General features: G+C 61.0%; 1 protein-coding gene and 1 long non-coding RNA gene across 2 annotated transcripts in view; one reads left to right on the forward strand and one right to left on the reverse strand.

Moving 5' to 3' along the window:
* Window positions 1-22,407, forward strand: part of LOC119698256 (NAD(P)(+)--arginine ADP-ribosyltransferase 2-like) — a 202,465-nt gene that overhangs the window by 111,013 nt on the left and 69,045 nt on the right. The window lies entirely within an intron of this gene.
* On the reverse strand, window positions 14,975-16,073 carry LOC119698262. The gene is made up of 2 exons (XR_005256097.1): window positions 15,776-16,073; window positions 14,975-15,187 (listed from the first exon to the last, which is right to left on the reverse strand). It is a non-coding gene; the product is annotated as an uncharacterized LOC119698262 (long non-coding RNA).

A 22,407-nucleotide genomic window follows, 5' to 3' on the forward strand; every position in this document is an offset into this window, starting at 1 on the left:
ACCTGTTCTGTCCCTGCCATCCTGTTACACAACCCGCAGGTGAGGGCAAGGCAGCGGATGGGGAATGTTTTGATTCCAGCGAAGCATTTGACGCAGTGTGCCACAAAGCCCTGAGCTCAGCGCTAACTCAGCCCGCAGGAGCCCAGCCGCGGGCAGGGAGGCACGGGGGGGCACGGCCGTGGGCCCCTCACGGGCACTGGTGGCCAGCTCCACCCTGGGGCACGGGGGAAGGAGCAGAGCTGGGGCAGAGAGCAGCAGCGCTGCCCAGTCACGCAGGAGAAGCACCCCAGTGCGCGGCTGTGCCCCGGGCCTGGGAGACTGGGCAGGGAAACTGAGTCAGGGACAGCCCAGCGGGACGGGCGGTGCCAGAGCTGCCCCACCCAGGGCAGGAGGGGCGCCCAGGGCACACAGCTCTTTTCCAGGAACTCTCCCTGTCGCAGGATCATCAAAGTCCGGGGTGGTGGAGGTGGGAAGGGACCTCAAAGCTCACCTGCCATGGCAGGGACATCTCCCAGGGTCCCAGGCTGCTCCAAGCCCTGTCCAGCCTGGCCTTGGGCACGTCCAGGGATCCAGGGGCAGCCACAGCTGCTCTGGGAATTCCATTGCAACACCCCAGAACCCTCACAGGCAGGAATTCTGTCCCAAAATCCTACCCCAGTATCTAACACTGCTGCCATTGCAACACCCCAGAATCCTCACAGGCAGGAATTCCTTCCCAAATCCCATTTCATATCTAACACTGCTCTGATTGCAACAACTCACCACCCTCACAGCCAGGAATTCCTTCCCAAATCCCATTCTGCTCCCATTGCAACATCCCAGAACCCTCACAGGCAGGAATTCCTTCCCAAATCCCATCCCGAATCTAGCACTGCTCCCATCACAACACCCCAGAACCCTCACAGCCAGGAATTCCTTCCCAAATCCCATTTCATATCTAACACTGCTCTGATTGCAACAACTCACCACCCTCACAGGCAGGAATTCCTTCCCAAAATCCCATCCTGCTCCCATTGCAACACCCCAGAACCCTCACAGGCAGGAATTCCTCCCCAAATCCCATCCTGCTCCCATTGCAACATCCCAGAACCCTCACAGGCAGGAATTCCTTCCCAAATCCCATCCCAAATCCCATCCCAAATCCAGCACTGCTCCCATCGCAACACCCCAGAACCCTCACAGGCAGGAATTCCTCCCCAAACCCCATCCATCCCAAATCCAGCAGTGCTCCCTGGCAGCGGGAAGCCCCCGTCCATCCCCAGGGGATTCCTGCCCGGCAGCCCCAGCAGCCGGGCGCTCCCGGTGCAATCCCAGCAGGCAGGGACGCTGCCTCCGGCCCCAGCAGGATCTCGGGAGCGCCGCTGGAGCTGGGAGGGAGCCTCTGCTTCCCTCTGTGCCCTTGGCCCGAGCGAACACTGCGGTCCCTGTTCTCCGGGAGGGCGCAGAGCAGGATTTTTCCACTGGCCCGGGCAGAGCCAGGAGAGCTCCTGCAGGGGCAGAGCAGGGCTGCTCTTTCCTGGGAGAAGCCGTTCCCGGCCCACGCCTGCGGCCGGAGCCTGCAGCGATGTTTGCTTTACCCCCCGGGCCTGCTTGGCCCCGGCAGGGGACGCGAACCTGAGGTCACCCCAGCCAGCCCCGGGAGGGGACACCAGCCTGGGCCACCCCAGCCCAACACTGTCCAGCCTGGGGAGGTGACACCAGCCTGGGCCACCCCAGCATGGCCCCGGGAGGGGACACCAGCCTGGGACACCCCAGCACGGCCCTGGGAGGGGACACAAGCCTGGGCCACCCCAGCACTGCCCTGGGAAGGGACACCAGCCTGGGCCACCCCAGCACTGCCCTGGGAGGGGACACCAGCCTGGGGTCACCCAGCACTGCCCTGGGAGGTGACACCAGCCTGGGCCACCCCAGCACTGCCCTGGGAGGTGACACCAGCCTGGGCCACCCCAGCACTGCTCTGGGAGGTGACACCAGCCTGGGGCCACCCCAGCCCAGCCACGGGAGGTGACACCAGCCTGGGCCACCCGAGCACTGCCCCGGGAGGGGACACCAGCCTGGGGCACCCCAGCACTGCCCTGGGAGGGGACACAAGCCTGGGACACCCCAGCACTGCCCCGAGAGGGGACACCAGCCTGGGCCACCCCAGCCCAACACTGCTCTGGGAGGTGACACCAGCCTGGGCCACCCCAGCACTGCTCTGGGAGGGGACACGAGCCTGGGACACCCCAGCACTGCCCTGGGAGGGGACACCAGCCTGGGCCACCCCAGCACTGCCCTGGGAGGGGACACGAGCCTGGGCCACCCCAGCACTGCTCTGGGAGGGGACACGAGCCTGGGACACCCCAGCACTGCCCTGGGAGGGGACACCAGCCTGGGGTCACCCCAGCACAGCCCTGGGAGGTGACACAAGCCTGGGGTCACCTCAGCCCAGCCCTGGGAGGGGACACAAGCCTGGGGCCACCCCAGCACTGCTCTGGGAGGTGACATGAGCCTGGGGCCACCCCAGTGCAGCCCTGGAAGTGACACCAGCCCAGCGTCACTCCAGCCCAGCCCCTCTCCCAGGAAATGGGGCTGGCAGTGGCACGGGGCTCTGCAGGGTCCGGGAGGACAGGGAGAGGATCCCAGTGCCAGCCTGCACCGGGCAAGTGCTGCCAGAGGGGCTGGGACGGAAGTGGGAGCAGCAGGAGCCCAGGGAGAGGATGAGCAGCTGGAATGCCATCCCATGGGAATGCTGTGCCTCATCCCTGGGAATGCTGTGTCTCATCCCATGGGACTGCTGTGCCCCATGGGCGTCCTGTGCCCTATCCCATGGGAATGCTGTGCCCCATCCCTCAGGAATGCTGTGGCCCATCCCTGGGAATGCTGTGCCCAGTCCCTAGGAATGCTGTGCCCCGTCCCTGGGAATGGTGTGCCCCGTCCCTGGGAATGCTGTGCCCTGTCCCTGGGAATGCTGTGCCCCGTCCCTGGGAATGCTGTGCCCTGTCCCTGGGAATGCTGTGCCCCATTCCCTGGGCATCCTTGCCCTATCCCATGGGAATGCTGTGCCCTGTCCCTGGGAATGCTGTGCCCCATCCCTGGGAATGCTGTGCCCCATCCTACTGCACAGCCCCTGTGCCCACCATCCCAAGCCGAGCCCACCATCCCAAGCCGAGCCCACCATCCTAAGCCATGCCCAGCATCCCAAGCCGTGCCCACCATCCCAAGCCGGCCCAGGCCCGGGGAGCCCCGGCAGAGCTCAGCCAGGACACACGCCCGTGCTGGAAGAGCATCCCAGCCCCGCAGGCTCCGAGGGCTGGGCAGGAGCAGCGGCCGGCAGGAACCAGCCCAGGCGGGAGGAACTCGCTCGGATTTCCGTGTTCGTGCCCTGCCCGGCAGCCGAGCCCGCGGCACAGCCCCGGGAGAGGCACGGCACAGCCCCGGGAGAGGCGCGGCACAGCCCCGGGAGAGACGCGGCACAGCCCCGGCAGAGGCACGGCACAGCCCCGGGAGAGGCACGGCACAGCCCCGGGAGAGGCGCGGCACAGCCCCGGGAGAGGCACGGCACAGCCCCGGGAGAGGCACGGCACAGCCCCGGGAGAGGCGCGGCACAGCCCCGGGAGAGGCGCGGCACAGCCCCGGGAGAGGCACGGCACCGAGCAGCTCCGCCGCGGGTTTGCGCTCCGGGCAGAGCGGAGCCGCAGCATTCCAGAACCTTCACCTGGCCCGGGACACCCCCAGCCCGGCCCGGGACACCCCCAGCCCGGCGGGGAACACGAACCAACCCTCCGGGAATGCCCGGGTCTCCGGTTACAGCAGGGGAAAAGCAGGAAGGGCCGGGGGGCACGCAGGGGGCGGGAGCCGGCCGCAGCTCGGGCACCGCCAACAAAACCAACCCCCTTGGGAAAGAGGGAAAGGGCCAAAAACCAGCTGGGATAAAAACAGGAAAGGGAAGAAAACAGGGCAAATGCCAGTAATTGTGAGGCTTCGGGAGGGGGAGCACGGGGGGAACGGGATGGGAGCTGAGGAGAAAGGAGAAAGGAGCTGCAGCCGGGAATTCCTGAACACAACAGGGATAAAGGAGCTGCAGCCTGGAATTCCTGAGCAGGACAGGGATAAAGGAGCTGCAGCCTGGAATTGCTGAGCAGGACAGGGATAAAGGAGCTGCAGCCTGGAATTCCTGAGCAGGACAGGGATAAAGGAGCTGCAGCCTGGCATTCCTGAGCAGGACGGGGATAAAGGAGCTGCAGCCTGGAATTCCTGTGCAGGCCAGGGATAAAGGAGCTGCAGCCTGGAATTCCTGAGCAGGACAGGGATAAAGGAGCTGCAGCCTGGAATTGCTGAGCAGGACAGGGATAAAGGAGCTGCAGCCTGGAATTCCTGTGCAGGACAGGGATAAAGGAGCTGCAGCCTGGAATTCCTGAGCAGGACAGGGATAAAGGAGCTGCAGCCTGGAATTCCTGAGCAGGACAGGGATAAAGGAGCTGCAGCCTGGAATTCCTGTGCAGGACAGGGATAAAGGAGCTGCAGCCGGGAATTGCTGAGCAGGACAGGGATAAAGGAGCTGCAGCCTGGAATTGCTGAGCAGGACAGGGATAAAGGAGCTGCAGCCTGGAATTGCTGAGCAGGACAGGGATAAAGGAGCTGCAGCCTGGAATTCCTGTGCAGGACAGGGATAAAGGAGCTGCAGCCTGGAATTCCTGAGCAGGACAGGGATAAAGGAGCTGCAGCCTGGAATTCCTGTGCAGGGATGGGATAAAGGAGCTGCAGCCTGGAATTCCTGAGCAGGACAGGGATAAAGGAGCTGCAGCCTGGAATTCCTGAGCAGGACAGAGATAAAGGAGCTGCAGCCTGGAATTCCTGAGCAGGACAGGGATAAAGGAGCTGCAGCCTGGAATTCCTGAGCAGGACAGGGATAAAGGAGCTGCAGCCTGGAATTGCTGAGCAGGACAGGGATAAAGGAGCTGCAGCCTGGAATTGCTGAGCAGGACAGGGATAAAGGAGCTGCAGCCTGGAATTCCTGTGCAGGACAGGGATAAAGGAGCTGCAGCCTGGAATTCCTGAGCAGGACAGGGATGGGATAAAGGAGCTGCAGCCTGGAATTCCTGAGCAGGGATGGGATAAAGGAGCTGCAGCCTGGAATTCCTGAGCAGGGATGGGATAAAGGAGCTGCAGCCTGGAATTCCTGAGGAAAACAGGGATAAAGGAGCTGCAGCCTGGAATTCTTGGGCAGGGATGGGATAAAGGAGCTGCAGCCTGGAATTCCTGAGCAGGACAGGGATAAAGGAGCTGCAGCCTGGAATTCCTGAGCAGGACGGGGATGGGATAAAGGAGCTGCAGCCTGGAATTCCCATGGAGAACAGGAACGGGATTCAGGAGCTGCAGCCAGGCCCTCCTTGCAGAGTCTGGATGGGGATCCAGGAGCGTGTTCCTGCATGAAAAAGCAGCAGTTCCTGCCCCGGAGCCCCACGGCAGGCTGACGTCAGCCCCTCCCCAGCAGCGAGAACAAGGCTCGGGATTGTTGCGGCCGGCGCGATCCCGGAGGATTAAAGGCTCGGTGAAATGGAGAACGCGGCACGGGGAGAGCAGCGCCGGCGCTCCGTCCGCAGGAGGCTCCGCTCCTCCCACACCCGCTCGGAAGGGCTCCAGACCCGGCAGAGCCGAGCTTTGCTCCTTGCCAGAGCCCCGAGCACGTGCTGGGGACAGAATTCCGCTGTCTTGGAATTGCTTCCAGCAGCGTTTATCCGCTGGCGAGCTCCGCGCTGGGATTACAGTTCCTTTTTTTTTACCCTTAACTGGGGTAAAACCCCGGTTCAGAGCACAGGGTGAAGCCTTCACTGTCCCGAAGTGTTGGATATTAACCCTAAATTCTTGGATATCATCCTAAATTCTTGGCTATTAACCCTAAAGTCCTGGATATTAGCCCAAATTCTCAGATATCAATCCTAAACAATTTGATATCATCCTAAATTCTTGGATATTAACCCTAAATTCTTGGCTGTTAACCCTAAACTCCTGGATATTAGCCCAAATTCTCAGATATCAATCCTAAAGTCCTGGATATGAACATTAAAGTCCTGGATATTAGCCATAATTCTTGGATATTAACCCTAAATTCCTGGCTATTAACCCTAAAGTCTTGGATATTAACCCAAATTCTTGGATATTAAGCCTAAACTCTTAGATATCACCCCGAATTCTTGGCTATTAACCCTAAATTCTCGGATGTCACCCTGAATTCTTGGATATTAACCCTAAATTCTTGGATATATCCCCAAATTCTTGGGTATTAACCCTAAATCCTTGGAATCACCCCGAATTCTTGGATATTAAGCCTGAATTCTTGGATATCACCCCAAATTCTTGGCTATTAACCCTACATTCATGGATACCATCCTGAATTCTTGGATATTAACTTAAATTCTCGGATATCACCCCGAATTCTTGGGCATTAACCCTAAATCCTTGGAATCACCCTGAATTCTTGGATATTAACCCTACATTCATGGATACCATCCTGAATTCTTGGATATTAACCCTAAAGTCTTGGCTATTAACCCTAAATTCTCGGATATCACCCCGAATTCTTGGATATTAACCCTAAATTCTTGGAATCACTCTGAATTCCTGGCTATTAACCCTAAAGTCTTGGATATTAACCCAAATTCTTGGCTATTAACCTTAAATTCTCGGATGTCACCCCGAATTCTTGGATGTTAACCCTACATTCATGGATACCATCCCGAATTCTTGGATATTAATCCTAAATTCTTGGAATCACCCTGAATTCTCAGATATCACCCCGAATTCTTGGCCATTGACCCTAAATCCTTGGAAGCTCACCTGCGGGATCAGCTGAGCTCGGCAGGGTCACCCCCAAGCTCTCCCTGCAGAGCTCCCCCGCGGCAGGCAAACAGAAGCCAGGGGAGCAGGGAGAGAGAGGCAGGAGCGAGGGCGAGGGCAGGAAAGGAAGGAGCCAAGCCCTGCAGCCGATGCCCCCGCGCCGGAACGGCTCCTCGTGCTCCCAGCCCGGCTCCCTGGGGACGGCTGGCAACGGAGCAGCTTTTAAAAATAACCCCGTGGCAGATATTGCATAGCTGGAGCCCTCCCAAGTCATCCGGCGCGGAGCCGGGATCCTGCTGCCAACTGCCAACCTCGTCAATGCCTAAAAATGGGAACCCCCTGCCCCTGGCGGGACTCCAGCGCTTACTGTCTTTTTCCACGCTTTGTTTTCCTTCCCCCCACCTGTGGGGACCCCACAGCAGCGCCCCAAAGCCTCCCTCCCCTCTCGCTGGTGTTTTAACACCACCTCGTTCTCCCCAAGCGCTGCCTCGGCGTTTCTGCCCCGAGTTTTTGGCGGCTGTTTCCCTCCTCTCGCCCTGCTGGACGAGCCAAAGCTCAGAGTCGGAACTGGGGGCGTCCCCGGGGTGGTTTGGGTGGGGAGGGACCTTCAACACCCCCAGTGCCACGGGCAGGGACACCTCCCCCCTAGGCCGGGTTCCTCCAAACCCCATCCAGCCCGGGCTGGAAAACCTCCAGGGATCCAGGGGCAGCCCCAGCTGCTCTGGGCTCCCTGCGCTGGGGCCAAACCACCCTCACAGCCAGGAATTCCTCCCCAAAATCCCATCCGGCCCTGCCCTCTGCCACTGGGAGCCATTCCCTGGGTCCTGTCCCTGCAGGCCTTGTCCCCAGTCCCTCCCCAGCTCCCCTGGAGCCCCTCCAGGCCCTGCCCCATCCCCACCACCATCCCATCCCATCCCATCCAGGTCCCCCTGGGTGCCTCATCCCTGTCACCATCCCATCCCATCCCGGTCCCCCTGGGTGCCCCATCCCCATCTCCATCCCATCCCATCCCATCTCATCCCGGTCCCTCTGGGTGCCCCATCCCCATCTCCATCCCATCCCATCCCATCCCGGTCCCCCTGGGTGCCTCATCCCTGTCACCATCCCATCCCATCCCGGTCCCTCTGGGTGCCCCATCCCCATCTCCATCCCATCCCATCCCATCCCGGTCCCCCTGGGTGCCTCATCCCCGTCACCATCCCATCCCATCCCATCCCATCCCATCCCATTCCATCCCATCCCATCCCATCCCATCCCATCCCATCCCATCCCATCCCATCCCATCCCGGTCCCCCTGGGTGCCCCATCCCCTCCCTCCCTCAACCCCAAGGCTATTAACCCTAAATTCTTGGATATCATCCTGAATTCTTGGACACCAATCCTAAATTCTTAGATCTCATCCTAAATTCTTGGATACTAACCCTAAATTCTCAGATACCATCCTGAATTCTTGGATATCATCCTGAATTCTCATGTATCATCCTGAATTCTTGGGTACCAACCCTAAATTCTCAGATATCGTCCCGAATTCTTGGATATTAACTCTAAATTCTTGGATATCATCCTGAATTCTTGGGTATCATCCTGAACTCTTGGGTATCAACCCTAAATTCTCGGATATCATCCTGAATTCTTGGATATTAACCCTAAATCCTTGGATATCATCCTGAATTCTAGGGTATCAACCCTAAATCCTTGGATATCATCCTGAATTCTTGGGTATCAACCCTAAATCCTTGGATATCATCCTGAATTCTAGGGTATCAACCCCAAATTCTTAGATAGCGTCCTGGAATTCTTGGATACCAACCCTAAATCCTTAGATATCATCCTGAATTCTCAGATATCATCCTGAACTCTTGGGTATCAACCCTAAATTCTCAGATGTCATCCCGAATTCTTGGATATTAACCCTAAATTCTCGGATATAGAAATTGATAAATAGATTTTAGATATAGAAATTGATAAATAGCTTTTGAATATAGAAATTGATAAATAGCTTTTAGATATAGAAATTGATAAATAGCTTTTGGATATAGAAATTGATAAATAGATTTTGAATTTAGAAATTGATAAATAGCTTTTGAATTTAGAAATTGAAAATAGCTTTTGGATATAGAAACTGATAGTTTTTGGATATAGAAATTGATAAATAGCTTTTGAATTTAGAAATTGATAAATAGCTTTTGAATACAGAAACTGATAAATAGATTTTGGATATAGAAATTGATAAATAGTTTTTGAATATAGAAACTGACAAATACCTTTTGAATACAGAAACTGATAAATAGCTTTTGGATATAGAAATTGATAAATAGCTTTTGGATATAGAAACTGATAAATAGCTTTTGAATACAGAATTTGATAAATAGTTTTTGGATATAGAAACTGACAAACAGCTTTTAGGAACCTAAGACAATAGTGGGCCTCCTCTGTTCTGAAACCGCCTGAAGGCAGGCGATGGGAGTTCCACCAAGGGCTCACTTGTCACATCTGCATTGAAAAGGCAGAAAGAACGAGGAGGGCTCCATTTACTTCCTCATTTTGGGACCCCTCCCCATGGAAGGGACCACCGACCCATTTCAAGGAACAAACTTTTGAACTAATTACCATCCGAAGCGGGGGAATGGGATGTACCAAAGCTATGAATATATTTGTATTTTGGGCATTCAATACTTGCATAGATAAAAGAACTCTGAAATCACCTGTACATGTATTTGTATTTTGGGTATTCAATACCTGCAGAGTTAAAAGGGCTCTGTAATCACCTGTACATGTATTTGTATTTTGGGTATTCAATACCTGCACAGGTAAAAGGGCTCTGAAATCACCTGTACATGTGTTTGTATTTTGGGTATCAATACCTGCACAGGTAAAAGGGCTCTGTAATCACCTGTAAATGTATTTGTATTTCGGGTATTCAATGCCTGCACAGGTAAAAGGGCTCTGAAATCACCTGTACATGTATTTGTATTTCGGGTATTCAATGCCTGCACAGGTAAAAGGGCTCTGAAATCACCTGTACATGTATTTGTATTTTGGGTATCAATGCCTGTACAGATAAAAGCACTCTGTGATCACCTGTAAATGTATTTGTATTTTGGGTATCAATGCCTGTACAGATAAAAGGGCTCTGTAATCACCTGTACATGTATTTGTATTTTGGGTATTCAATACCTGCACAGGTAAAAGCACTCTGTGATCACCTGTAAATGTATTTGTATTTCGGGTATTAAATACTTGCATAGATAAAAGAACTCTGAAATCACCTGTAAATGTATTTGTATTTTGGGTATTCAATGCCTGTACAGGTAAAAGGGCTCTGTAATCACCTGTAAATGTATTTGTATTTCGGGTATTCAATACCTGCACAGGTAAAAGGGCTCTGTAAATGGCGGCTTGCTTTTGGCAGCTATCCCGCAATAAACATCCACTTTCTAACTTTAAACTGTCAGGGAGGTTTTGTCCACATCGGTGCTAGACCAGTATCCACATTTTTTTTTATTTTTAATAAATCAGGAGGGCGTGGGAATCACAGCCGGAGCCCAGGAGAAGGGGCAGGGGCAGGTGGTGGGAGCAGCAAACGCCTGCGGGCCACAGCCCCCCCTTCCCGGGCAGACCGAGGGGTTTGGGAGCCCAAACCAGCGGGGAAAAACCGGACCGAGCCCAGCACGAGCTGCGGGGCTCCGCCAGCAGAGGCACAAAGCCTTTCCACAGCAGCAGAAAACCGAGCTGCTTCTGCTCCCGCTCCCCAGGGCGGGTGGGAAAAGCCAATGGGGTCACCAAGGCAAGGCTGAGGGAGCCCCGGGGCTCCCGCCTGGGGAATCCCGCGCCAGCAGCAGCTCCCGGGCAGCAGGAGAGCTCTGAGAGGGGCAGGGTAGGGACACTGCGAGGGACACCGGGCTGCCCCTCCCCACGCCCCGTCCCTGCTGCTCCCTGAGCTGCTCCTGGCTCCACATCCCCGAGGAGCAGAGCGCCAAGAGCAGGCACAGGAGGCTGGGAAGGGAGATTCTCCCCGGGGGCAGGGCAGGCCCAGCGCAGCGGCCCGGTGTGTGAGAACAAGGTGCGCTCCTTGCGTCCGCACGGCTCGTGTGCGATAACGGCAATACATCGCTCTCAGTCTGCCCTGAGCTGTGGGGTCACGGAATGGTTGGGGCTGGAAGAGCCTCCGAGCCCACCCTGCGCCACCCCCAGCCCCGGTCCCCATGTCCCCACACCCACAGGGGTGTGAAGTCTCCCCCCCGGCTGGGGACTCCGCTGCCCTGGGCAGCCCTTTCCAGGAGCAATTTCCACAATATCCCAGCCTGAGCTGCCCTGGCCCAGCCTGGGGCCGTTCCCTCTCCTCCTGCCCCACACCCCTGGCTGTCCCCTCCTGTCAGGGAGTTGTTCAGAGCCACAAGGGCCCCCCTGAGCCCCCTTTTGTCCAGGCTGAGCCCCCCAGGTCAGGCAGGACACCTGCCTGTGCTCCACCCGCACCCCAGGCTCCCAGTGCAAGCTCTGCCCAGCAGGACGCTGCTGGCCCTGCCCTCCAAACCGCAGCTCTGAGGGTCCCACACAGGGCTGGCCTCTCTGACAAGCTGACTGGGGCAATCAGTAACGCCAGGGGATCTTCAGGAGAGCTCCCCGTGGGCACGGAGCCCAGCAGAGCCGAGGGCAGAGTGGATCTCCAGCTCCCGGCTCCTTCCTGCACGTCACGGAGCATCTGCGAATCTGCACAAACACAGCTCCTGCACAAAACTTCCTCCAGCCGGCAACCGGGAGCCTTCCTGCCGCTGCGGCTCTCCTGGAGCAGCTGCGCTGCCCTTGGGAAGGCCAGCCCACCCTCCCCAGCCCCGGCTGGAAGATCCCTGGCGATGGAGAGCACCGGGACCCAAAGCACTCGTGCATAAATCAGCATTGAAACCCTCACCACTAAACACGGCTGTTTGGCAGTGGAATCCTGAAATCCTCACCATTACACATGGCTGTTTGGCACTGAAATCCTCACCATCAAACATCCCTGTCTGGCACTGAAATCCTGAAATCCTCACCATTTAAAGTCCCTTTTTGGCACTGAAATCCTCACCATCAAACACCCCTGTTTGGCACTGAAATCCTCACCATTAAACGTTGCTGTTTGGCACTGAAATCCTGAAATCCTCACCATTAAAAGTCGCTGTTTGGCACTGAAACCATCACCATTAAAAGTCACTGTTTGGCACTGAAACCCTCACCATTAAACATCCCTGTTTGGCACTGAAATCCTGAAATCCTCACCAATAAACATCCCTGTTTGGCACTGAAATCCTGAAATCCTCACAATTTAAAGTCGCTGTCTGGCACTGAAATCCTCACCATTAAAAGTCGCTGTTTGGTATTGAAATCCTCACCAATAAACATCCCTGTTTGGCACTGAAACCCTCACCATTAAACGTTGTTGTTTGGCATTGAAACCCTCACCATTTAAAGTCCCTGTTTGGCACTGAAACCCTCACCATTAAACGCTGCTGTTTGGCCAGAACAGACTGAAGGAATTTTCACAACATCCCACCCTGAGCTCCCCCGGCCCAGCTGAGGCCGTTCCCTCTCCTCCTGTCCCTGTTCCCTGGGATTAGATCCCAAACCCGCCCCGGCTGTCCCCTCCTGGCAGGAGCTGTGCAGAGCCACAAGGTCCCCCCTGAGCCCCCTTTTCTCCAGGCTGAGCCCCTTCCCAGCTCCATTCCTGTCCCCGAACACGCTCCAGCCCCTCGATGTCCCCCATTCCACGAGGGCCAGGGTCAAGGTCAGGCACCGCGGTGTGGGGAAGGTGTTTTCCGGAGCAGGAACGGGGAGAAGGGGCTGTGTGGGCGCGGAAGCACCTGGCAGCACCGAGGGACACAAGGGCAGAGCAGCTTCTCAGCCAGGAGCGAGTTATCAGCCAGGAGCAGGTTATCAAGATCTCAGCTAAGCCCGGGCTGGGAATTCGGGCCGGGAGATGCAGCCGCGGGCCGGGCCGAGCGCTGGGGCCGGCTCCTCTACGGGGACAGGGGAGATAAGGGGCAGATAAAGGGTTTGGCCGTGGATGGGCCTTTCCCCTGCAGGCGCCGGCGGTGCCTGCGGCGTGTCTGCCGCCCAGCCCTGCCTGGGGCCAGGATTCACCCGCCGGCTCTGCTCCCGGGGCCCTGACGGGGACAGGGGCACTCCAGCCCCGTTTTTGGGGAGGCGCTCCTGATGCTGCAGCCTGGCGTAGGAAGATGGGCTGTCCCCCTTCTCTGGAGAGGAGGAACCTCGCTCTCCAGCCCTGGGGGCGGCTCTGAGGGCAGCCCCGACACCCCAGCGGCGACCCGGCAAGCCCCCGCTCCCGCAGGAGCTGCGGGCCAGCGCCCCGGGGTCACCATGCTGCCACCTGTGGGGCTGGCACCGGGCACAGCTCCGGGACCCGGACCAGCAGAACCCTCCGGGAGCCTCCAGCGGCCCCGCGGGGCGGCTCCCGGCGGATCCCGCCGGAACCGGGGCCGCGGGACGGGCCCGGGCCGCCCCGGGGCACAGCCCGGCTCTCCGCCCCACACCGGGGCACGGCGAGCGCAGCTCCCGGGGGGCACAGCGAGCCCGGCACCGGAGGAGCCAGACTCCTGCCCCACACACCCCAGAGCAGGGCACGGTGAAAGCTGACCCCTTGCACCCTGCACCCCGCACCAGCAGCCGCACCGGGGCACGGCGAGATCGGCCCCCCGAGCACCTGGGCACGGTGAGCCCGGTGCCCGCAGCGGCACAGCCCGCACCGGGACACGGCGGGCTCGGCTCCCCGCACCGAGACACGGCGGGCTCGGCTCCCCGCACCGAGACACGGCGGGCTCGGCTTTCCACACCGAGACACGGCGGGCTCGGCTTTCCACACCGAGACACGGCGGACTCGGCTCCCCGCACCGAGACACGGCGAGCTCGGCTTTCCACACCGAGACACGGCGGGCTCGGTTTCCCACACCGAGACACGGCGGGCTCGGCTCCCCGCACCGAGCTCGGCTTTCCACACCCAGACACGGCGGGCTCGGCTCCCCGCACGGAGCTCGGCTTCCCTCACCGGCACACCCCCGAGCCGGGCATGACCGAGCCCGGCTCCCCGCACCTGCGGCCGCCCCCGCGGAGCCGCTCCGCGCATCGCCCTCCGGCCGCGGCCCTCGCCGTGCCCCGGGCACTCGCGGGCGCTGCCCGTGCCCCGCACAGCCCGGGGCCCCGCAGGGCCCGGCGGCGGCGTCCCCATCCCCATCCCCCGGCATCCGCATCCCGTCTCCCGGCCTCCCCCTGCCCGGCGCTCCATGGCTCCCACCTGCTCGCGGCGCTTCTGCCAGCGGCCGCAGGGACTCTCCTCCAGCACCTCGCTCTCCTCCTCGCTCTCCTCCTCCTTCTCCTGCGCCAGCCGCGCGTCCGGCTCCGGCACCGCCATCCCCGCCGCGATCCGCGCTCTGCGGGCTGTGCCGGGCTCTAGTCCGACCCGATCCGCTTAGATCCGACCCGATCCGCTTAGATCCGAACCACGTCGAGCCGAGCTGACGCGCGCCGAACCGAACCGAACGGAACCGAGCCGAAGGGGGGGGCCGAAACCGAACCGAGCCGAGCGGCACCGCACCGCCTCGAGCCCCGCCGCGCTCTGCCGGTGCCGAGCGGGGCCGGCCCGGTCTCGTCCCGCCCCGCTCCGGACGTGCGGCCTCGCACGCCCCGCCCCGCCGGGAGGGGCCCCGGCACCCCCGGCACCCCCGGCAGCCCCCGCACCTCGCTCCGGGGTGCGCCGCCGGGCTCGATCCGCCCCGGGGCCCTCCGCTGCGTGCCCGTGTCCTGCCCCCCGCCCCCCCCAGCAGCCGCCGGTTGCCCCCTCCCGGGGCCCCGGGGCTTGTCCCACCCCTCGGAGCCGCGTTCCCGGGCCCGTCCCGTGCTCGTGGGGCTGCCCTGCCCTGCCTCCCCCCGGCGCTGCCCCCTCCAGCCCCATCTCGGGGGGTCCCACCCTGCCCGCTCGCCGCAGAGGGACGTGGCAGGGCCACCGCGGCACCTTCCCGAGCAGCCCCCGGACCCCCCCTCTGCGGGACCCCCTCGCCGGGCCCCGGGCACCCCCAAAGGTCCGCACCAGCCCCCACCCGGCGCCCGGCAGATGTTTTCATTCCGCTGAGAAGTCTTTGGCTCGCTCCATGTTTTGGTTTTTTGGTTTTTTTTTCTTTTTCTGGCCGTCTCCGGTTACTTTTAGCCCGACCGTTCCTCGTCCCACCCTTCTTCCGTGCTGCTCTGGCGCCGGGCGGGCTTTGGGCTCGTCCTCCCCCTCCGCGCTGCGGCTGCTCCGGCCGCCGTGGTTAACCGAGGCCACCGCAGGGCGAGGTGACACGGGAGGCGCACGCCAGGTATGGCACTCAGCACCCCGGCCCTGGCACGGCAGAAGGGAGCAGGAGGTGTTTCCTGCTGTGGGCCACCCCCGGGTCCGGCTGGGCCACACCCGGGTCCACCTGGGCCACCCCCAAGTCCCCCTGGGCCACCCCCGGGTCCCCCTGGGCCACTGCCTAGTCCCTCTGGGCCACCGCCTGGTCCCGCTGGGCCACCCCCAGGTGCCGCTGGGCCACTCCTGAGTCCTCCTGGGCCACCCCCAGGTCCCCCTGGGCCACCCCCAAGTCCCCCTGGGCCACCCCTGGGTCCCGCTGGGCCATCCGGGTCTGGCTGGGCCATCCCCGGGTCTGGCTGGGCCACCCCCGAGTCCCCCTGGGCCATCCCTAGGTCCCCCTGGGCCACCCCCAGGTCCACCTGGGCCACCCCCTGGGTCCTGCTGGGCCTCCCCCGGGTCCACCTGGGCCACCACCAGATCCCCCTGGGTCCCACTGGGCCACCACCTGGTCCCGCTGGGCCACCCCCAGGTGCCACTGGGCCACCCCCGGGTCCCCCTGGGCCACCACCCGGGCTGCTGTGGCCGTGGCACCAGGGTGCATGGTGCCTGCACCTGCAGCCCCGTGTCTGAGCCCACCTGGGCGAGTCCCCGCTGCCGCTGTGACCCGAGCTGGCCCTGGCCGAGGCCCCCCGCACCTTCCCAGCCCCGTCCCGGCCCCTCGGCGCCAGGTGCCACGGGCTCCCGCGGCGGGTGACCTTGTGCCGTGCGTGCCAGACGGGGCTGGAAGGGGAGCCAGCCCCTGCTTCTTATCACAGGGGAGGCTGGGAACGAGTTCAAGGACGAGGGATAAAAGTGTTGCCACCAAACACAAACCCGGCGCCACACCCAGGCACCTTCCCCATCTCCACAGCCCCTGCAGCCCTCCCGGCCTCGGCTGCCCCCAGCTCCCGGTGGCACCCCTGTGACCCCCTCCCAGTGGCACCCCCGTGACCCCCTCCCAGTGCCACCCCCTGTGACCCCCTCCCAGTGGCACCCCCGTGACCCCCTCCCAGTGGCACCCCCGTGACCCCCTCCCATGGCCTCGGCTGCCCCCAGCTCCCAGTGGCATCCCAGGACCCCCTCCCAGTGGCCTCGGCTGATTCCAGCTCCCAGTGGCACCCCCGTGACCCCCTCCTGTGGCCTCGGCTGCCCCCAGCTCCCAGTGGCATCCCAGGACCCCCTCCCATGGCCTCGGCTGCCCCCAGCTCCCAGTGGCACCCCCGTGACCCCCTCCCAGTGGCACCCCCGTGACCCCCTCCCAGTGGCACCCCCGTGACCCCCTCCTGTGGCCTCGGCTGCTCCCAGTGGCATCCCTGTGACCCCCTCCCAGTGCCACCCCCGTGACCCCCTCCTGGTCTCGGCTGATTCCAGCTCCCAGTGACACCCCCGTGACCTCCTCCCAGTGGCACCCCCGTGACCCCCTCCCATGGCCTCAGCTGATTCCAGCTCCCAGTGACACCCTGTGACACCCTCCCAGTGGCACCCCCGTGACCCCCTGCCGTGGCCTTGGCTGCCCCCAGCTCCCAGTGGCACCCCCGTGACCCCCTCCTGTGGCCTCGGCTGCTCCCAATGGCACCCCGTGACCCCAGCTCCCAGTGCCACCCCCGTGACCTCCTCCCAGCCTCGGCTGATTCCAGCTCCCAGTGCCACCCCCGTGACCCCCTCCCAGTGCCACCCCCGTGACCCCCTTCCAGCCCCGGCTGCCCCCAGCTCCCAGTGGCACCCCCGGGACCCCCTCCCGGCCGTGGCCACTCGTGGGGCCGCCTTTCACCACCTCCTGCCCCCCAGCAGGGATAAATGAGCGGCGGCGTGGCCGGGCTGGCCGGTGCCGCTGCAGTTTCTGGGTGGCCGGGCTGCAGAGCTGGCTCTGGCGGCGCAGGGAGGGGTGGCAGAGGTGTGGACGGGCTTTCGGGTGAAACCAGTTCCTCAGCTGGGCTGGGGCGCGGGGAGAGGCTCCCACGGCGCTGCGGGGCGCAGGGAGCAGGGAAATCTTTGGCTGCTCCTCGGGATGGGAGCAGGGAAATCTTTGGCTGCTCCTCGGTGGAATTCGCTGCCACGGGGCGTTTGCAGCAGGCCCCGAGTTGGTTTCAAATGGATTTTAAAAAGCCATTAGGCAAATTTGTGGCGGAGGAAATTGATTGAGGGCTGTTAAGCGGGGAGGCAGATGCAGCCTCTGGCTCCGGAGGCTCCTCGCTGCGGAGCGCCGGGAGCTGCAGCTGGCGGAACGCTGCTCCTCTCGGGGTGCACGGGGGGAAACGGGGTGCAGGGACACAGCTGGGCTCGGGCCTGAGCGGGGCAGCTGCCTCCAGCTCGCTGGGGAGAAGGGTTTGGTCTTCAGAGGCTCCCTGGGGATCCCCCGAGCGTTGTCACCCCCGGGGGGGACACAGCCACGGCGGGAGGTTCCCAGCAGCTCCTGCGGGGGTCCCTGGGGTCCTTTGGGGCACAGAACCCCCCCAGCTGGCTGGGCCCTGCATCTCCGTGTGCGAGGCTGGTCCCTTGGGGGCTGGGGGCGCTCAGCTTCTCGGGACGGTGCTCCCATCTCCTGTGCTCCCGCGTCCCCCCTGCCCAGGCAGCGTCACCTCCTCAGCCTCAGCGTCCCACCCGTGGACTCCGTGATTTTCCTGGATTCCGTGAAAAACGCCGGTCCCTTGGTTTTAAAATTTTAAGAGTTTAATCGTAATAGAATGGTTATAAAAGTAGTAATGTAATTAGAGTGATAAAAAATTTGAGCAATTGGGATTAGGACACTACGAGACCATAAAAACAAAGAGTTAGGGACAGGCCGGGTGCCTTTTCTGGGCAAAATAATCCCGGAAAAGGGCACGGTTAGCAGAGGATTGACCCCTAAAAGCAGCAGCCTGTTGCACATTCACACCCCTCACCCACGGTGCATCAATTCCATCCCAGCAGAGGATTCTGCCTGGGCAGTGCCAGCTGCTTCCTCCCAGTCCTGCCCTGAGCGAGGCGGGAAGGAGCTCAGAAGTTCGTTTCTTCTGAAATTGGAGCAATAAATTCCCTTTCTCCGGCAGATTTGGGTGTCCTGTGGCTGCTATCTCTGAGTCCTCTCTTTAAAAAAAAGTATCTTACACAGCACAGCTTCTATTTCAACATCATGTTACAACCCAAAACTGTATTTAACACACTACTTAAGAAAATTACCACAGCGTAACTTTCTAACACATAAAATATTCATTTGAATATTAGCCAAAAGCCAACATAAAATACTCATTTTTCACACTGGAGGGCTCAGAGCAGCGCCTGCCCTGCTGCTCCTTTCCAGGCAGGAGTCGCACACTGCCCTTCCCCCTCTGCTTGTCCCAAAATCGCCAGATCCGGGAGGTTCGGCTCCATCCTGGTGGCCTCCGCGCTCCGGGGGCGGCTGTCACCTCCCGCAGCCCCTGGCTGCTCCCGGGGCTCCGGCTGGGAATCCTGAGAGGGGCAGCTCTGCGCCTCTGCCTCGTGAAAAGGAGGACGCTGAAGGGCTGGAGCACGGCCAGAGACAGGAACGGGGCTGGGAAGGGGCTGGAGCGCCAGGGGAGGCTGAGGGAGCTGCAGAAAAGGAGATCTTGTCACTCCCAGAGCCCCCTGACAGGAGGGGACAGCCGGGGGGGCCGGGCTGTGCTCCCAGGGAAAAGGACGGCACCGGAGGGAGCGGCCTCGGGTGGAACATGAGGAAAATTCCTGCCTGGAAAGGGCTGTGCGGCCCTGGCACGGCTGCCCAGGGAAGGAGGGGGGAGTCCCCATTCCTGGAGGGATTTAGCAGCCCCGCGGCCGTGGTGGCACTGGGGACGTGGGGGAACAGCTCAGCTCGGGGGGGTTTTCCCCGGGAGCTGGCTGCGTTTCCTTCGCCAGCATTTCCACTGGGAATCCACTGGGAATCCACTGGGAATCAGGTGTGGGGCAGCTGCAGGGCCAGACCCTGTCCTCCCCCTCTGCCAGCCCCTCTCGGGCTGTCCCCCTGCCCGGTGTCACCCTCTGTCCCCACGGCTGGCAGCCTGGGAAGGGCTGGCACCTCCGCGCTCCTGCAGGGAATGCTGCTGGCAGGGGGAGCTCGGCTGGCCCTGCTGCCACCAGCCCGTCCCGTCCTGTCCCCAGCGTGGAGAACGCCTCTTGGGTTCGAAATGTTAAAAGTTTAAATCGTAATAAAATAGTTATAAAAATGGCGATATAATTGGAGTGGTAAAAATTTGAGCAGTTGGGATTAGGACAATATGAGACAATAAAAACAAAGAGTGGCAGACAGGCCAGGCACCTCTTTCTGGGCAAAATAATCCCGGAAAAGGGCACGGCTAGCAGAGGATTGACCCCTGAAAGCAGCAGCCTGTTGCACATTCACACCCCTCACCCACGGTGCATCAATTCCATCCCAGCAGAGGATTCTGCCTGGGCAGTGCCAGCTGCTTCCTCCCAGTCCTGCCCTGAGCGAGGCGGGAAGGAGTTCAGAAGTTCGTTTCTTCTGAAATTGGAGCAGTAAATTCTCTTTCTGCGGCAGATTTGGGTGTCCTGTGGCTGCTGTCTCTGAGTCCTCTCTTTAAAGAAAGTATCTTACACAGCACAGCTTCTATTTCAACATCACGTTACAACCCAAAACTGTATTTAACACACTTCTAAAGAAAATTACCACAGCGTAACCTTCTAACACAACACATAAAATGTTCATTTGAATGTCTGCGGAAAGCCGATCCTGAATTCTCATTTTTCACGCCCTTCCCGGCTGCCCCGGCGCGGGAGCAGGCCGGAGCTGCCGCCCGAGGAGCCGGGGGATCTCGGCAGGGCGATCACGGGGCCGCAGCTCCGGCTTTGGTTTCCATCCAGGCTGGGGCGCGTGGGAGGCCGGGCGGGCGGGATCCGGGATTTGGGATTTGCTGCCGGGGGCCAGGTCTGTCTGCAGGGCAAGGGCAGGCGGCGCTCGGAGGGTGGAGCCGGGGCTTCTGTCACCCTGTCACCTTGTAACCTTGTCACCCCTGTCACCCATCAGAGGGTGGAGCCGGGGCTCCTGTCACCCTGTCACCCCATCCCCCCTGTCCCCCTTGTCACCCCTGTCCCCCCTCAGAGGGTGGAGCCAGGGCTCCTGTCACCCTGTCACCCCATCCCCCCTGCCCCCCATCCCTCCTGCCACCCTTGTCACCCCTCAGAGGGGGAGATGGGGCTCCTGTCACCCTGTCATCTCTGTCACCTCTTGGAGAGTGGAGCTGGGGCTCCTGTCACCCCTGTCCCCCATCACACCTGTCACCCCTGTGCCCCTGTCACCCTGTCACCCCTGGGAGGGTGGAGCCGAGGCTCCTGTCCCCCCTGTCACTCTTGTCACCCCTCAGAGGGGGAGCTGGGGTTCCTGTCACCCCTGTGCCCCATCACACCTGTCACCCCTGTCACCCTGTCACCCCTGGGAGGGTGGAGCCGGGGCTCCTGTCACCCCTGTCACCCCTCGGTGGGTGGAGCTAGGGCTCCTGTCACCCCTGTCAACCCTGTCCCCCTCTCACCCCTTGGAGGGTGGAGCCAGGGCTCCTGTCACCCTGTCACACCTGTCCCCCTGTCACCCCTCTGAAGGTAAAGCTGGGGCTTCTGTCACCCTGTCACACCTGTCCCCCTGTCACCTCTTGGAGGGTAGAGCCAGCGCTCCTGTCCCCCCCGTCCCCTCTGTCCCCAGACACCCTGGGCACGGCTCCCTCCAGGACTGGGGACCTCTGGAGCTCACGGTGCTGCCGACCCTGCAGGGCTGGCAGAGGCAGGGGCTCCAAAACCCCACACCTGGGCTCCAAAACCCCACACCTGGGGCATGCAGGGGTGACCCCGCACCTGGGGCACGCAGGGGCTCCAAAACCCCACACCTGGGCTGCGCAGGGGCTCCACAACCCCACACCTGGGGCATTCAGGGGTGACCCCACACCTGGGCCATGCAGGGGCTCCAAAACCCCACACCTGGGCTGTGCAGGGGTGACCCCACACCTGGGCTGTGCAGGGGCTCCAAAACCCCACACCTGGGCACGCAGGGGCTCCAAAACCCCACACCTGGGCTCCAAAACCCCACACCTGGGGCACGCAGGGGCTCCAAAACCCCACACCTGGGGCATGCAGGGGTGACCCCACACCTGGGCTGTGCAGGGGCTCCAAAACCCCACACCTGGGCTGGGCAGGGGCTCCAAAACCCCACACCTGGGCTGTGCAGGAGCTCCAAAACCCCACACCTGGGGCATGCAGGGGTGACCCCACACTTTGGCGAGTGTCCCAGCCGTGGGTCCCCTGGAACGTGCCCGGCTGCGGGCGGGCAGAGCCCGCGGGCGCTCCCAGCCCCTCTCGGGGCGCTCCCAGCCCCTCTCAGGTCGCTCCCAGCCCCTCTCGGGTCGCTCTGTTTTATCCTTTCGGGCACCCCCGCACGCCCTGGGCTGGGGGGACAGCCCGGCAGGGTGGGACCACCCCTCCGGGAGGAACGGGAGCCCCCAGCCCTGCCCCGAGCGGGCTTCGCGGGGCCGGCAGGAGCCGGGGCCGGGGGAAGGTCGCTGCCTCCCTTCCCCTCCGGCTTCCCGGGGCCCCTCTCGGCTTTTCCCCTTTTTTATCCGCGCCGGATGGAGGGGGCCGGGCCGCTCCGGGGGCCGCGGGGTCCGAGTGCGTGCGGCTGGGCTCCGCCGGCTGTGACCTGCCCTGCCCCGCAGCGCCTCACCTGCAGCAGCGCCTGGAGCCCGCAGGTGCCAGCAGGTGAAGGGGGAGCCTCCTCGAGCCGGCCCTCATCGGTTTTCGGAGGTCTCTTTCACACCCGAGACAGCTCAGCTGCCTTTGGAGGCATAGCGCGGCTTCTGCTGCAGCGCTGGGAACAAAAAGGTTTTAATAAAAGGCAAAATAACAAACTCCTTACAGAGAAAAACCGGGCCAGGCGCAGGAGGTTCTTGCTCCTGGTAAAACCCCCCACAAATCGATTCGTTCCTTGGTTCTCTTCTTTTTCTGGTGAATTGCCCGGGCGGGACATTTTGGCTCCGGTCCAATTAGCCGTCCTTAAGTCTGAGGTGGAGTCCCCAAGGTCCTATGAGGTGGCTTTTCACCTAATCGAGGAGAGAAACTTCGGGGTTTATTTCCTTTTTAAGAGGAGATGCCTTTTCACCTAATGGAGGAGAGAAATTTCTGGGGTTATTTCCTTTTTAAGGGGACAAAGGAGATGCCTTTTTCACCTAATTGAGGAGAGAAACTTCTGGGCTTCGTTCCTTTTGAAGGGGAGATGCCTTTTCACCCAATCGAGG

The sequence above is a fragment of the Motacilla alba genome, chromosome 2 (assembly GCF_015832195.1).
Source record: "Motacilla alba alba isolate MOTALB_02 chromosome 2, Motacilla_alba_V1.0_pri, whole genome shotgun sequence".
Lineage (NCBI taxonomy): Eukaryota > Metazoa > Chordata > Aves > Passeriformes > Motacillidae > Motacilla > Motacilla alba.